This window comes from Arvicola amphibius, chromosome 7 (assembly GCF_903992535.2).
Source record: "Arvicola amphibius chromosome 7, mArvAmp1.2, whole genome shotgun sequence".
Classification (NCBI taxonomy): domain Eukaryota; kingdom Metazoa; phylum Chordata; class Mammalia; order Rodentia; family Cricetidae; genus Arvicola; species Arvicola amphibius.
The window spans coordinates 7,488,307-7,503,042 of record NC_052053.1 but is presented as its reverse complement, the minus strand read 5'-3'; the positions used below and the strand labels follow the sequence as shown (position 1 = coordinate 7,503,042).

The 14,736-nt window shown below is 44.2% G+C and overlaps 1 protein-coding gene across 4 annotated transcripts in view; it reads right to left on the bottom strand.

Moving 5' to 3' along the window:
• Positions 1 to 9,838, bottom strand: part of Znf385b (zinc finger protein 385B) — a 102,162-nt gene extending 92,324 nt beyond the window's left edge. For 3 of the 4 annotated variants that reach the window (XM_038336207.1, XM_038336209.1, XM_038336211.1), the window contains exon 1: positions 9,643 to 9,838. The gene's annotated coding sequence lies outside the window, so the exon portion shown is untranslated. Of the gene's footprint in view, positions 1 to 9,045; positions 9,149 to 9,642 lie in introns of those variants that run through there. The other variant, XM_038336208.1, reaches the window with a different exon arrangement.
• Between the last annotated feature and the right edge of the window lie 4,898 nt (positions 9,839 to 14,736).

The window sequence follows — 14,736 nt, the reverse complement described above, 5'->3', positions numbered from 1 at the left end:
ACCACGAGTCTTGTGGCAATATGTAGATTAATAGAAATGGGTTAATTTAAGATATAAGAGTTAGTTAATAAGAAGCCTAAGCTATTGGCCAAGCAGTGTTGTAATTAATATAGTTTCTGAGTGATTATTTCAGGTGTGAGTGACTGGGAAGCGAACGAGCAGCAAAAAATGTTTTGCTTTGATTTAAAAATAATCTTTTCCGAGGAATGGTATTATTTCATTCAAAAGCTATAAGGAACCATCAAGGTATGATACTGATGGGCTTATAAGAAAATACTACTAATAAATATTTACCGACATTCTACCACATCCTTGGTACAATGTAAGGTGATCTGAACCCTTGTTTTATTAAATTCCAATATAAATCATCAAGCTTGTATTATTATCTCCATCTCCAGAAGAGAATGGTGAGATTTAGAGCAATTAAAATTACCCAGTAGGGGTTTCAGCCTGGATCCAAACTCCTGATCCTCTGACTCAAAAGCCTAGACCATTACTACATAAATCAAAAGTCTCTGTGTGAAAAAGCTGCCATCAGGGATGGGGACACAGTTTAGATGGGAGAGCACTTTTCCCCTTGACCAGGCAAAGTCCTAGGAGCTTTCTTTGGAAGGTGCTCAGCAGTGTTCTTGACACAAAGCTGGTGTTGTATAAGCTTCAACAACTGTGGTTATCAGTTATTCTCATGCCCCAGACACCATGTCACACCCTGGGAAAAGATAAGTAGGTAAGTCCATTAATATTTATCTTAAAAGGCAAGACTTGTGGAGGGTATGTATGTTATCAACACACTGTTCAGGAGGCACAATGGAGAACGGAATTGCATGGCTGGAAGCTGGTTTCATCAACACTTCCTTAGATGAGTTGGCTCCCAAGATCAATCGTGCGGAATGGATAGTGTTGTGGAAGGTAAATACAGGAGAATATGGTGGACTGTTTAAGCACACCAAAGAAATCAAATGTATTTAAGTGGAACACTGTGGACTCTCAAGGTATTCTTAGGGTTTGTGGATCACAGGAGCAACAAGGAAGAGAAAACTAGAGCATCTTTATGACCGGGAATATACAGATGTTTCTTAAACAGGAAGTTGAAGGCATTGATAACAGAAGGAAAAGGTTGAGGACATATCCTACTAAAACAAGGGTATAGCAAAACAAAACAAACAAAAACATGCCTCTAAGCAAACGAAAGGCAAGTGGGAGAGATCTAATCGGACACACACACAGATATAGTATAGATAGTATATATTCAGGTTCTTTGTCTATAGAAAGATAATAAGACATTAGAACAAGAAAAATGAGGAAAAACCCAAAAAGTCATTTCACAAAGTAGTTATTAAAATGGCTAAGAATCCTACAAAACGTGGTTCACTAGACGTTAGGGAGGTGAGAGTTTTAAGTACAAGGAGATGCTACTACACAGCCATATGAGGTCACATCTACACTGAAGACAGACGAAGCATCGAGGAATCAGGCAGTCAATAATGAAGCATAAATTGCTACAACTACTTGGGAAAACCTATTTGACAGCGTTCCCGTAAGCATGGTACATCATGCCCCATGATTCAGCCGTTCTGCCTCCAGACAGATGCCTCACAGAAGTAGTGTGTATTAGAGAATAGCCATAGCAACAGTCGTTCCAGCTGGAAGATCGCCAACTAACCCATCCACTAGAGAAGGAATAAGATAATATCGGGACCTTATACAGCAAAATATTCACAACCACGGACTCCGGTAGTGAGAAAAACCCAACTGTATACAAGAGTGAGTAATGGAACGCTGGCGAGAAACCGCGGCAAGGAAAAGAGCTCCCAGGGTGCCTTTCTGTGTGCATTAACAGCTGTTTTTGAACAACAGGATCAGTCTGTTAAGAAAACCTTTCCACAGATAAGAGGAAAACTCCCCAGTAAAGAGGACCTCTCTGAATACTGACAGGCTGTTAGTGTGTTGAGTGAATTCTGGGTTTCCTTTTCCATGGCTTCCTTGACTGTGCTCTAAGTGACTGGTCAGTTAATGGGCATGCCATGATGCTGGGACTTCCTTGTTGGCTTTAGGAGAGAGACAGGAGTCTGATGTCCAAGAGGCTAGTGTGTATCTAGAAGTCTGAGGCCATACAATTAAAAAGATTTTATTATTTTAATTTAATGCGTAGGAATGTTTTGTTTGCACGTATGTAATCGTATGTACAATATGTGTGCCTGGTGCCCATGGAGGGCAGAAGACATGAGAGTCCCTGGTACTGGAGTTAATAGAAATGTGTGAGCTTCCATGTAGGTGCTGGGGATGGAAGCCAGGTCTTGGAAGAGCAGGATATGTAGGCTCTTTGCCACTGATCCACCTCTTCAGCCTGGTGAGTCCCTACAGTGTTAACTGTTGGCTTCTGGGCTTTGGAGTAGCAAAGGCTCCCCATGCCCCTCAGCCTGCAGGGAGATTCCTCAGCATCCGCCACCACAGGAGCACAGGGGAATGCGGCATTGACAAGGAAATCCTTGGCAGCCCCATGCTCTGGTGTGCAGGCAGTAATGAGGTTGTGCATGAGACAACAGCAGCGAGACCGCGTCATGGTGGATGGTAAGCCGTGATGTCCTTCAGTTTAGCCGTAATGCAGAGCTTTTATACAAAATGGTGAACTCATCAGGAAGATAGCTTTTCTCATGCTGTGGCCGTAGAGTACACACAGCCAGGTAGCTATCGATTTCTCTCTGACTATCTGGCCCACATACCGAATTTCTTATACCAAAATGCTCGAAGAATGAGTGAGATTTATTAACTAAGGAGTGCACTCTGATGGTTTAGGTAAGCATGTGGCATGCTCTGCTGTGGCGGCTGCAATCTTTGGAGACAAAAACAGGGACATTTCACGATTTAAGTTTAGATAGTCAAAACTTGTTCTTCAGTAGCATGAAGTACGGCTGTGCAGGATTGAGGAAGGGAAACCGGGCTCCTAACAGATGCCTCCTCAGGGGCTGCAAGCAGCATTTTAATACACCTGACTTCCCAAGAGGGAACGCCATGTGCCGCTTCCTAAATTACCAAGCGTTCAGAGAAGCCAGAGTGGTCTCCAGACACGGATCTACTAAAATTGTCTGAGGACAGGCATGGCCTGAGAGGTCACAGGAGCCTGGTGACATTTTTCTGGCCAAAAGGCTCAGGGAGATGGTCCGAAGCTATGCCAGCTCAGTGACTCCCAGCCTTGGCATCCCGACTGCCACGCAGGCACAGCAAGGCTTCGCTGTCCCCGCACTGCAGGACAGAAAGCTAACAGTGCTCTACAGCTACAGCTTATTCTAGCAAGTGTCCTGAAAATACACACTTTCCTAGAAGAGCCAACACTGCTTCTCAAGTGATCGAATGTTCCCTGAGAAGTTCTATCTCATATCCTGTTAGAGATAAACATCATTTAGACTTGAGTAAAATAAGATTTCACTACTGCACCTGACTGGTGAATAAAGAGCCCACTGCCCAGGCTCACCATTTTAAATATTTAAGTTGGCACAACCAAGTTGCATACGGATTACATGTTATTTTCATGATCTTCTTTCTTGGGGTGTTGGAGAAGGGTTGAGTTAGGGTCTTTTGTAGCCCAGGCTGGCCCTGAATGTTTGACCTCAATGTGTTGCTGAGACCATCAGTCTCTTGTTCTTCTTGCCTCTGCCCCTCAAGAACCAAGGAAGCAGACGTGTATCACCTCTGCAGGCACCATTATCTCCAAGCACTTCAGTCTGTATCGGTCTGTTTTGCTTTTCAACTTGGAAATTCAACAGAAAAGAATAAGCCCTTTTTTTTTTTTCTAAATGAAGATTTTTAACGTCAGTGTTTTGTCAGTATGAATAACGGAAGAAAGAACTCTGACGAAAGAGGAGCTGATGTGGTCGCAGACTGGCATTTCTCCCCAGTTTAAAGGAGAACACAGGAATGATTGCGACACCTCATTTTGAATGAGTTTTTAAATTTCCCCAATGGGAAAAGGACAGAGTCCATTAAAGCCAGGCTTTTAACCACATGACTTGGATCAATATAATGAAGTTCAACAGCATTGTGGTCGGGGATACTCAGACTTGGGTTGGTGGGTTTAGAGAGATGTACCATCAGAACTTCAATGACCTCACTATCTGAAAAAGACACATTTTCCCAAGCAATGGCAACTGGCCTGCCATGGGAGCAAATCACAGCAGCAGGCCCTTCTGACCTCTGGCTCCCTTTGGGCCAGCCTGGCACAAAGGGCCCAGCAGGAAAGGGGCTGGATACAGTCACTCAGGAGGTCAGGGCACCAGCTGCTGCTGCAAATCCTAGCTCCAGGACACAAAATGCTCCACGCCCTGGTGAGAAAGAATTTCAGTTCCTGCATTCAATATTTAGGCTAATTTACATCTATAAACTAAAAGCGGTGGTGGGTGAGGAATTGTGGTGGGTATAAATTGGGCTTTTAAAAAGATACCTTCCCCCAAGCTTGCTCAATTTACAGAAACACAGTTAATATTTGCTCTGCCTGAGCCTTCTACTCCCACCTTGATAAAGAGAAAAGGTTTCCTGGGTTTAAATATTAACCAAACACTTCAAAGCTATTCAAAAACTGTTGTTCCCATACCCCCCCCCCACCACCCAATCAAAGGCAATGGGCTCCTAGAAAGCACAGTTTGGGAATAACAGGCAAAGCCCACTGTGGTCCCTTGTGCATGAGCTTCTTCCCAACCACAGGAAAACTGCCAGCGGACAGTTAGCAACCATGGCAGCCGTCATCAAAGGGGATTCTCCTGAGCGTCTACCATCAAAGAAGCCATTCTCCCCAGGAGCAGAGATGGCTCCCAGCTAACCTTCAGGGCCACATGCAGCATGAAGACCATTGCTATACCCCCAGGGAAGCCTGCTATGGGAGTGTGTGACCTCGCTATACCAGGCAACCAGGCAACGTGATGAGCAGGTGTGAGCCATGAGGTAACACTAGGCTTGATATGGGGCAACGATTGAGAGAGGCTCCGGAGAGGGAAGGAAGCATAGTGGCTGTGTGTGCCTCATTTTTGCAAAGAGGACTGGAACCAACACCATTTCCTTATTTAGAATTTCCCAGTTTTGTCTCCTAAAATGTCCACCCCATCATCTTTTTCTTGTGTAGCAAAAACAGAACAGAAAGCAACAATTACACGGGACGCAACAGCCTAGCTAGGCAGCGCATCAAACTCCTCCAAGCACAGGAGCTGGGCGACCAGACACACCTTGCTATCAACCTCATCATGGTAAACACAGAACAGCCTGTAGCCCAGGGGCAATTACACTCCACAGGGGCTTTGGTGGAGGCTTAGCAGGCTGGGCCAGTGCGTGGCTTGACATCTTGGAACTCTGCCACCTCTGCCATCTTAGCAATTGATGCTACTTGTTTCAGTCAAGCAGTGGCTCCTGAGCCGTGAGTGATATGCAAAACAGCATCAGATAGGGCCCTGCCTGAACTGTCTTTATCGGAGTGATTCCTCAGAAACCATATCCCTGTCCTACACATTGTGTTTACTCCTGTACTGTCGCACTGGCTTTGTCCCTGCTTCTCTTTTATGGGATTTCCTTCTTTTTCCTGTGTGCGCAGAAACACGTGAGTGCGTGCGTGCGTGCATGCGTGTGTGTGTGTGTGTGTGTTAGTACATGTGCATATGTGTGTGTGTGAAGTCCAGAGGACAACCTTGAATGTATGTATTTCCAAAGCATCACACATCACGGTTTACGTTTTATCTATCTATCTACCCATCCATCCATCCATCCATCCATCCATCCATCCATCCATCCATCCATCCATCCATCATCTATCTATCCCCCCCCTCTTTCTCTCTCTCTGTCAGGGTCTCTGACTGACCTACTACTAACCAAGTAGGTTAGGCTGTCTGGCTAGGGATTCTAAACATCTGTGCCCCCTCCACCTTAAGATTACAAGTATAAGCCACCATACCTGGTAGTTTGTTCAGTGGTTTATGCGGATTGAACTCAGGTTTCCCTGACAATGCAGGCAATTTTACTAACCAAGCTACCTCCTCCCAAGCCCTTCTTTCTTTCTTTCTTTCTTTCTTTCTTTCTTTCGTTCTTTCTGTCTTTCTTCCTTCCTGCCTTCTTTCCTTCCTTCCTTCTTTCTTTCTTTCTTCCTTTCTTTCTTTCCTAAAGAATATAGGCATCAAATTCATGGCAATTTTTATTCTCTAGCTTGACTTCAATATGTTTCTGTCTTGCTGTTCTTCTCTGTAGAAAAAGGTTTTTAATATTATATAGTGCATATTACGTTAAGCATCATTTGGTGATTACTGTAGGTAAGCAGTTTTAACATCATCCCACAATTACCTTTGTGTGTGGTGAGGGCACCTGCAATCTATCCCCAGAAAAATCTCTAGTATGCCAAATGATATCATTAACTATAGTTGCCTTCGTGCTGTCTGTGGATTCTCTAGGTTTATCCTTGCTACATGAATACAGGTCTACACCCTCCAACCGACACTGCCCTCTGCCCTCCCTGCACCCCTTCTTGGGTAGGCTCCTTTCTGTTTGTTTTTATTCTTTTGCATTTTGTTGAAGATTCCACATGTGACAACGTGTGACATTTTTCGCCAGTTAGCTCATCCTTGCTGGCTAGGATGTCAACCTCACACACAAACTAGAGTTATCTGAAAGGAAGGAACCTCAACTGAGAAAATGCCTCCATAAGTTCTGGCTATAAGGCATTTTTGCAATCACTGATTGATCGGGGAGAGTCCAGCTCATGGTGGGTGGTGTCGCCCCTGGCCTGATAATCCTGGGTTTTATAAGGAAGCAGGCTGAGCAAGCCATGGAGAACAAGCCATTAAGAGGTACTCCTCCCCCCACGGCCTCTGCATCAGCTCCTGCCTCCAGGTTCCTGCCCTGACTTCAGTGATGTACAGTGCTGCAGAGCATAAGCCGAATAAACCCTTTCCTCCCAAATGGCTTTTCGGTTACGGTGTTTTGTAGCAGCAATAGAAGCCCTAACTAAGACACTCATCATACTGTTTCATCCACATTATTGCAAAAGATGTGATTTTATCCAAGCTAGATAGTATGTATTCCTTACCGGGAATATCTTTTTGACTTTCCAAATGAGTCTCCCTTGCCCGCTCAATACATGAATTTGTTAGTCTACGGCTCACTGCTGGTTTCTTCCTGTACACTTCCTTCTCATGGAATTGCTTACCCCGTACGATCCTGAGCTCATCAGGAAACTACGGTGAGTGGTGGACATAATGGGCTTTTAATGAGGAGTCCCATGAAGGTAAAGAATTCATCATGCTGCTCATTATTCTTCTTTTCAACGATTTATGTCACACGGCAGCAAAGGAATGGAAATGTTTTCTTTCGAACACATTTACTTTAACTCTTGGTCTCTTCTGGACTTCACACAACCTTTTAAGTAACCCCTGCTTGAACAGACACCAATGGAAAGAAAAATAAAACCATGAAAAATGAACCCGATGCTCACTGAATTTACTGTGATGAGGCATATTCCAGGAATTTCCCAAACGGTATCATCTCTCTGTGTTTTTAAACTTGGGTTGATTTGCCTGTCCACTCCCTCTCTTTTCCCACAAGCCAGAACTCTGTCTTTCTCGTCCCTATCACCGTACTTCTGAATCCCAATCTGCCAGTCTTCCCCGCCTCTCATCTCTTCTGACCTGTTCAGGTTCTCTATCTTCTGGTCTGTCCTCGTCTGTTTGACTTACTGTCTCTCTGTCCGTCTCTCACCATAATAGTACCGGGAACTAATGTACTCGTAAGACTTTTGCCTCTGCCTCCTTTGCGGCTCTGCTGGGTTAATCCTGATTTCTCTGTACACTGAGAGACTGAGAGCGAGACCTCTTGAGGATCTGGCCACAGCACAACAATTCTATCAGGCCGCACACCTCCGGTTGTGTATGTCTCAAGTGGTTGTAACAGCTGAAGACTGATTTCCTATGTGCGTCCACAGTGATATCTGCTCAACTTGTAACGGTGTGGGGCAAGTTAGGAACTCAGACGCTCCCATAGACTTTTAGTTTCTATTTTAAAATGCAGCAGGAGCTTTTAGGATGTATGTTTATAGAAACTTAGTCTTGTGTCCTGGTTCTCACAAGCACTATCCCTTTTCACCTCAGGGCTCATGGTTCCACCGCATACATTAAGAAGACTTCTGACATATGTATTTAACAAGATGTTTTCTAGAGCCCTAGGTGGATTGTGATCATCCTATGCTTTTCTGACAAATGACATGGCACACATAAACAATCCCACGAGAGGGTAAACTTGCAGGGCCTTATGGGGGATGGCTTAGTTTGTAAACCACTTCCTGTGCAAGCACGATGGCCCAAGTTCGGATCCCTGGAGTTCCCTGGCAGCTAGTCTTGTCCAGTCAGTGAGCTCCAGGACCAATAGGGACTCTATCACAAAATGTGACGGGGAGAGTGACAGACACCCGTCTCCACGTGCATACACATATGAACACATGCATACACATGTATCACATGCACACATAACAAACGACAATAGAAGAAAAGAAAGCGATCATACAAGATGGTAACAATGACAGTAGAGAGAAGCCTAAATGCATCTTTCCGCAGTGGGGTGCCCGTCTGCTGTGATGGCTACACTGAGCACCACAGCCTAAGAGGCCACACATCACAGAGCACGAAGGACCTTGGGAACATTAATAAGCTTTGGCTTTAACACACTTGTTTTGGTCGCAAGAGTTCACTGAACCCTCAGTGTTTATACCTCGAGTCCACCGGCGAGACAAAACACAAGAACCTGATGCCATTTCAATATTTTCCAAACCACCCAAAATCCCACTGGGGACCGGGAGATAGAAACATCTTCCCGCTGCCAAGGGTTCCCAGGTCCCTTCCCAGCAGTAACATGTACTCGCGTTTTATCATCAGCAATATTGAAAGGAAAAGGAAAAAAAATGACGAGAAAACAAAGTGGTAACCTTCAAGGAGAAGCGAGGATGCCCCAAGCACCTGTTTAATACACACAAAATCCACCCATCCTTAGAACAATCACTACTCCCTCTGGAGGAGCTAAGCTTACCGGCTGCCCCGAGAGAGTTCTGTGCCCAACACTGGAAACAAACACGAAACCATTGAGTTTGACTAAAAGTAGATGGACCTTTACAGCCTGCACTGGGCCCGTCATAAAAATCATGTGACAAAAGTACAAATCACCCGCGTCACCCCATTTTATTGCAGGCTTTGTCAATATGAATGTGGACTCAGAGGTGGGGAACATCCTCGGCTTAAAGACAAGAGAAAGAGAGGCAATTCCCACACGCTTGGGTTAAATATACACTTTGCTTGGTGACCAGCAGTTATTCTAAGAGAAACTCCAAAAAGAAAAAGAGCTGTAGCTCAGACAGACAGCACAGGGAATCATCCGATTGCTTCTTTATGATCTCTAGCTAAGTGCCTCCACAACACACTTTAAATACAAACAAGTTAGGAAAACCAGGAGACCAGGAGTGAGCGCCCGGCAGGGGGTAGGGGGTGTCTTAAAATTAGCAAGTGTTATTTTTCCTGCTTCTGATGTTTTTCTTTTCCTGCAGCTGCTTTGAACAATTTTATATTTCTGTCACACATTTCGGGGAGAAGTTCCCCGCGGTGCGAACGCGGAGCACTCAGCAATGCTTACCTTCGCTTTAAAGATTACTGTCCGCGCTCACGCCCTTGCTCCCGCACTGAGCGCGGCAATACTCTGAGAGATAAATCCTTCCATCCTCTCCACCCGGAGCTCCTGCGAGATGTGGCGCTAGGAAAGGCCGGCAGGCAGTGCCTCCGAACAAATCACAAGTCCCTAATTGCTGCCTAGCTCTAATTACTACAGAGGAGTGTGTTTGCAACAGGATTCCAGGGAGAGGGCAGGCTACCTTCTGACGACAGACAACCAAATATATCCTAAAAGACCGACAAGTCACTTTCTTTGTTTTTTTTTGTTTGTTTGTTTTTGTTTTTTTTTTCTCAGTCCCCCATACACTCACTCCACTGTGGCAAGATGAATTTGATACCTGTTTCTCCCCCAACAAAACAGCTCAATACTCACAGAGCTCAATCAATGATTTGGAATTCTTGGTATCATGTAAATTACAAGAGGTTGCTTTTTTTTTCATAAATGGGCAGCTGGATCTAAAATTTAAATTTGCTTTTTATTTCAGAGTGGAACCTGTTCCCAAATGAGCCTGTTTTGTATTCTGTTAGCAGAAAACAGTTTATTTACTAGCTATTCGGAATGGGGGAGAAAAAATGCTTTCTTTCCCGTGGAAATTTAGGTTTTAAGTAAAGATCCAGAGCATACAATTAAAAAAGACTAAAGCTGATGGCAATTTGATGTTGACAAGATTAGCAGTGATGTCAATACAGTCCAACTCAAAACCCTAATTTCAGCTAGATGGGGGAATGATCGTGTTGAAATTGGCACTTGTCTAGTCCTGGGAGTGAAATGATTCAGTATCAACTGTTATATTTAACTCGGGCCCCCTCTAACTCAGCCTGTCATTTGGCTCTGTGGTCAGAATGAGGGCGGTCATCTGACCATGTTGCACAATGTGGCTGTGGCTGGGGGGTGGGGACTGTGTGTGGTTTTGTCACCAATACAGGTGAATTTGCTTAGAGAGCATCTCACTGATGTTTGCACAACACTGTGCAACTTGGTGCAGCCAGAGCCAAGAGTTAGATGTACAAAAACCCATCATGTCAGGTTTGCACAGTCGTGAGCAGGGAAAGGAGAGCCGCCTAATAGAATAATCGGATGCCGAGTTCAGAGTGGTGATCATTAAGTTAGCTCTTAGATAGCACGCTTCTCCAGTAAGCGCCCGCGTGTGCAATGGTAAAACAGCACACCAAATGGGAACGTGCTAGGTCAGCTCTGAGCTCATTTCCCTCTAACTAACACTTGCGTGTGTCTGACATAATATTTACTCTCCAAGGACTAAGAGAAGGGACAGTCATGCTGTCTTTTTGTGAAATCAAACTTCCACCCATGATGCACCTCTCTTAAGGAGCCCATGGGTCAGGAGACAAAGTATTCTGCACCTGCCTGGAGTATTTTTCAGGACCACCTCTGCATCTGCGATGAGCGAATTTCCAAACTTTATTATCCTTCCTATCAATGCTTCTTTCCAGTCAGAGTTCAAAAAAGTGTGGGCCCCAGATGAGCTACATTAGCATCTCCCCAAACTGGGCAAGAAAAACAAATTCCTAGTCCCCATCCCAGGCCTTCGGGGTGGGGCACTGCAAATCTGTGTTTTAACAGGTCCCACCCCAAGGCAACCAGAAGCAGGCAGACTCTCTTGGTGGGAAATGCCATGAAGATCGGCTTACAACTCCGTGAGGGAGACTGTAGGTGGGAGACAAAAGCTCTGTAGGGAGGGAGCAAGTAAGTGGTTGTCTGAAGGATGGGAGGAGCTTGGACCAATAGGCAGCAACTATGTATCTTGTGGTCCACCCACTCCAGACTTTACCAAACAGCTTTCTTTAGACATTCCACTCTTGAGGAAAATTTACTACATCCTGGGAACTGCAGTCACAACTGCTCTTTCTTTTCCCTCGACTTTAACCCCTTCCAGAGCAGCCCACACTTGCATTTTCTCTAGTATGGTTTAGCAGGGTTTAGAAGACTTTAATTAGTCGTTCGTGACCTTTCAACCACTGGTTGAGTACAATCCCACATCTCTTCTGACCTTCTAGACACCTTCCAGGTCTCTCCTACAATAACACAGTGATACGTCACCTCCAACCTGCGCTGGATGAAAGACAATTATCACAGCCTTGCCTTGGCAGCTGCCCCCAACCCCAGCTAGCACTCCCCAGGGGTCTCTATTTCCTAGTCTAGCACCAGGGGTTTCCTATTCAGACTGTAGGAGACCTGATGCTGTGATGTTACACCTGATTTCTCCCTCTTCTGAGTTCTCCTATCAGATTAGTGATCTGTATAAATTCAGTTTCCTCTGCTTACCACAATCCTCCCCATCATCTGCACCGAGACCCACACTGCTTGCTTCTTGATGAAGCAGGTATATAATAATATAATTATTATAATAATATAATTAATAATAATAATATAAGAGAGCATCTTGATTAAATACCTTGAATAAATGAATGAATGAACGAAATGGTATCTATACTTCACTATAACAGCAATCTTTCCTACTGGGTGGAGACCTATCATTCCAAGCTACCCCAAACATAAGAGTTAATCTACTCAGACAGATCAATCATGCTACTAAGAGACCACCCCTTGGGAGGGCAGATTCATGCAACACTACTCTGAAGTAGTGGAAGAAATAATTGTCCCTTTAATGAGAACGATTTTTCCTTCCTAGCATCCTTGCTCTGTGACTGTCAGGTCCCCCAGCCTCTTAAGAGTCCTCACACAGAAAGCTGCATTTCTCTTTTTTCTCTCTTTTATGCATCTTTTGTTCAGACGCTGGTCAGAGCCTAAGCATCTTTTCTTGTGTACTCTGGGCTTTTTTATGCTTTTTCTGAGTTACTTTCCTTTGGCTATGTGGCTGCTTTGCCTCCAAACCTAACTTTAAAAGGCATTCTCTCTCTCCTCCACCTCCCTTCCCGATGCAGCTACTGAGATTTACCTGTCCTGTGGTTTTTCTTTTCACCTTTGATAAAAATGCCCTTGAACATCCTACTGAGCCTGCTGTTGAATTCTTTTATTAAGGAGACTAAGAACCCTGAGAAGGGGACCTCGGTTTCCTTAGTAACACATGGTACCCCAGATGGGACTCCTCAAAACTTCCAGTGCACTCACATAAAATGTTTACCAACTGTACTCAATATTAGCCAGTGGAATTCTTGAGAGCATCTTGAATCAACCATTTTCCTACTCAAGTGTTTTCTGTGGCTTTCCTTGGTGAGTTATAGGCTATGAAATTTAACATACTCATTCAAATCTCCACTCTGCTACTCGGTAACTGAATATTTCATGAATTAATTGCCTTTTAAGATATAATTCTCTCGTCTGAAGAGCAAGAATAAAATAATAATATTATCTCCTGAGCTGGGCTGAGAGAAATAATGATGTAAGTTCTTATGATTGTGCCTAGACTCTTGAAGGACTCTGGGAGTGTTCTCATTAACGTCACTCAGCCATCACCATGGTTCCCTTCCAATGGCTTCGACTCAGCACCCACTGCCCTCTTCATATTTAACAGAACTATTTACTCCTTTGTGTTTTATAGACTTCCACCAAGAGCAATGCCTACTTGTTTATTTCTCGTCTCCTAATTGAATGGGCATGCGTTCTGGGTTCTATTGTTTCATTCATGCCATACCTCCAAGGACATGTCTCCCATTTTGTCTTATTTTGAGTCTTTTTTTTTTATGTTTAAAGCTTCATTTTAGATACAATTTCCCCCCACATGATGTATTCTCTACGTTTATAAGAAAAGGATTTTGTTTTCTTCTAAGCCTGAAATGTATTTACTGCAACATTTATTAAATACTTAAGACACTGGTTTGTGCATTACTGTGTTGGTATGGTCTTCTCGAGGAAAAGCAAAGTTCTTTGGGGTTAGACAATAGATTTGGCTCTCTGCTTTGCCTACTGCACTGTTCATAAAAGGTACACAGTGAAGTATCTTGAATGAATTAATGAATGAGATGAAAGGGATAGAATTTATATTTTATTATAAGAGCCCTGCTATTATACACCAATTAATGGTCTTATTTCCCATTGATAATTATGAACATCGCCAAGGGTAAAGGTCTACCCCCTCACAAATGGGGTCCATTCTTTTATTTTTTCTTTGAGACAGGGTCTCATGTATGCCAGGCTGGCTTCACACTCACTAGAGGGTTGAAGATGACTCTGAACTCCTCATTCTCCCATCTCCATCTCCTAAGTGCTGGGATTCCAGGTTTGCCCCACCACGCCTGGTGTACAGGGTCCCGAGGACTGAACAAGGGCTTCCAGTAGGCTGTGCAAACCTCCTCCCTCTGAGCTGCACCTCCAGCCCTGCGATCAGAGCGCAGCATCCTGGAGCTCCGAGCATCTTCCCTGGACATGAGATCACAGGTGAGCACTGACTTCCTGGGCAGACCTCAGGAGCTCTGCTAGTCCACAGGGTAGCTGCATTTAACGAAGCACTGTGACAGCAACAGCACCTCGGTGGCAACACTACCACACTGGGCCTTGAAATGGAGGCAGAATCCTTTTTGTGTATGGCCTGTCTGACTTGGAAAGCCTGAACCGTGATCTCTGTGGTCTGTGCAGACATACTCAGAGAGCCCTAACCAGAGCTCATTTTTCTGTGGGTGAAAACGTGCTTACTTTTTTTGTGTGAACATGAACATGATCTTGTTAAAGAATCAATTTATAATTGGTATAAATTCACAAAACAAATCCTATAAGAATTTAATATATTTAAACCCTTTGGGAGTCTGAAATGGCCATTTTTTTAAACATAAAACCCAAATTTAAGCTTCCTTTTTCTTCACTATGAACTGTTGTAGTTGACGGTGGCCGCAGACAGTCCTGCACCAGCACTTTGTATAAACTCCTTCTGACGGGGACACAGACTAACTGACCTATGTAATTACATCACTGGAGCGGCCTGCAGTTTCAGAGTAACTCTTGGGAGAGTAAGTAATCCCCTTTTAATGTAAAAACGATTGTGTTTCAATGACATGATGGTAGCTTTGTATTGTCCAACTATGCATACTCAAAGCCGGCAAACCTATACAAACTCCATAGTCAAACCTATGGAGAAGTTACCTG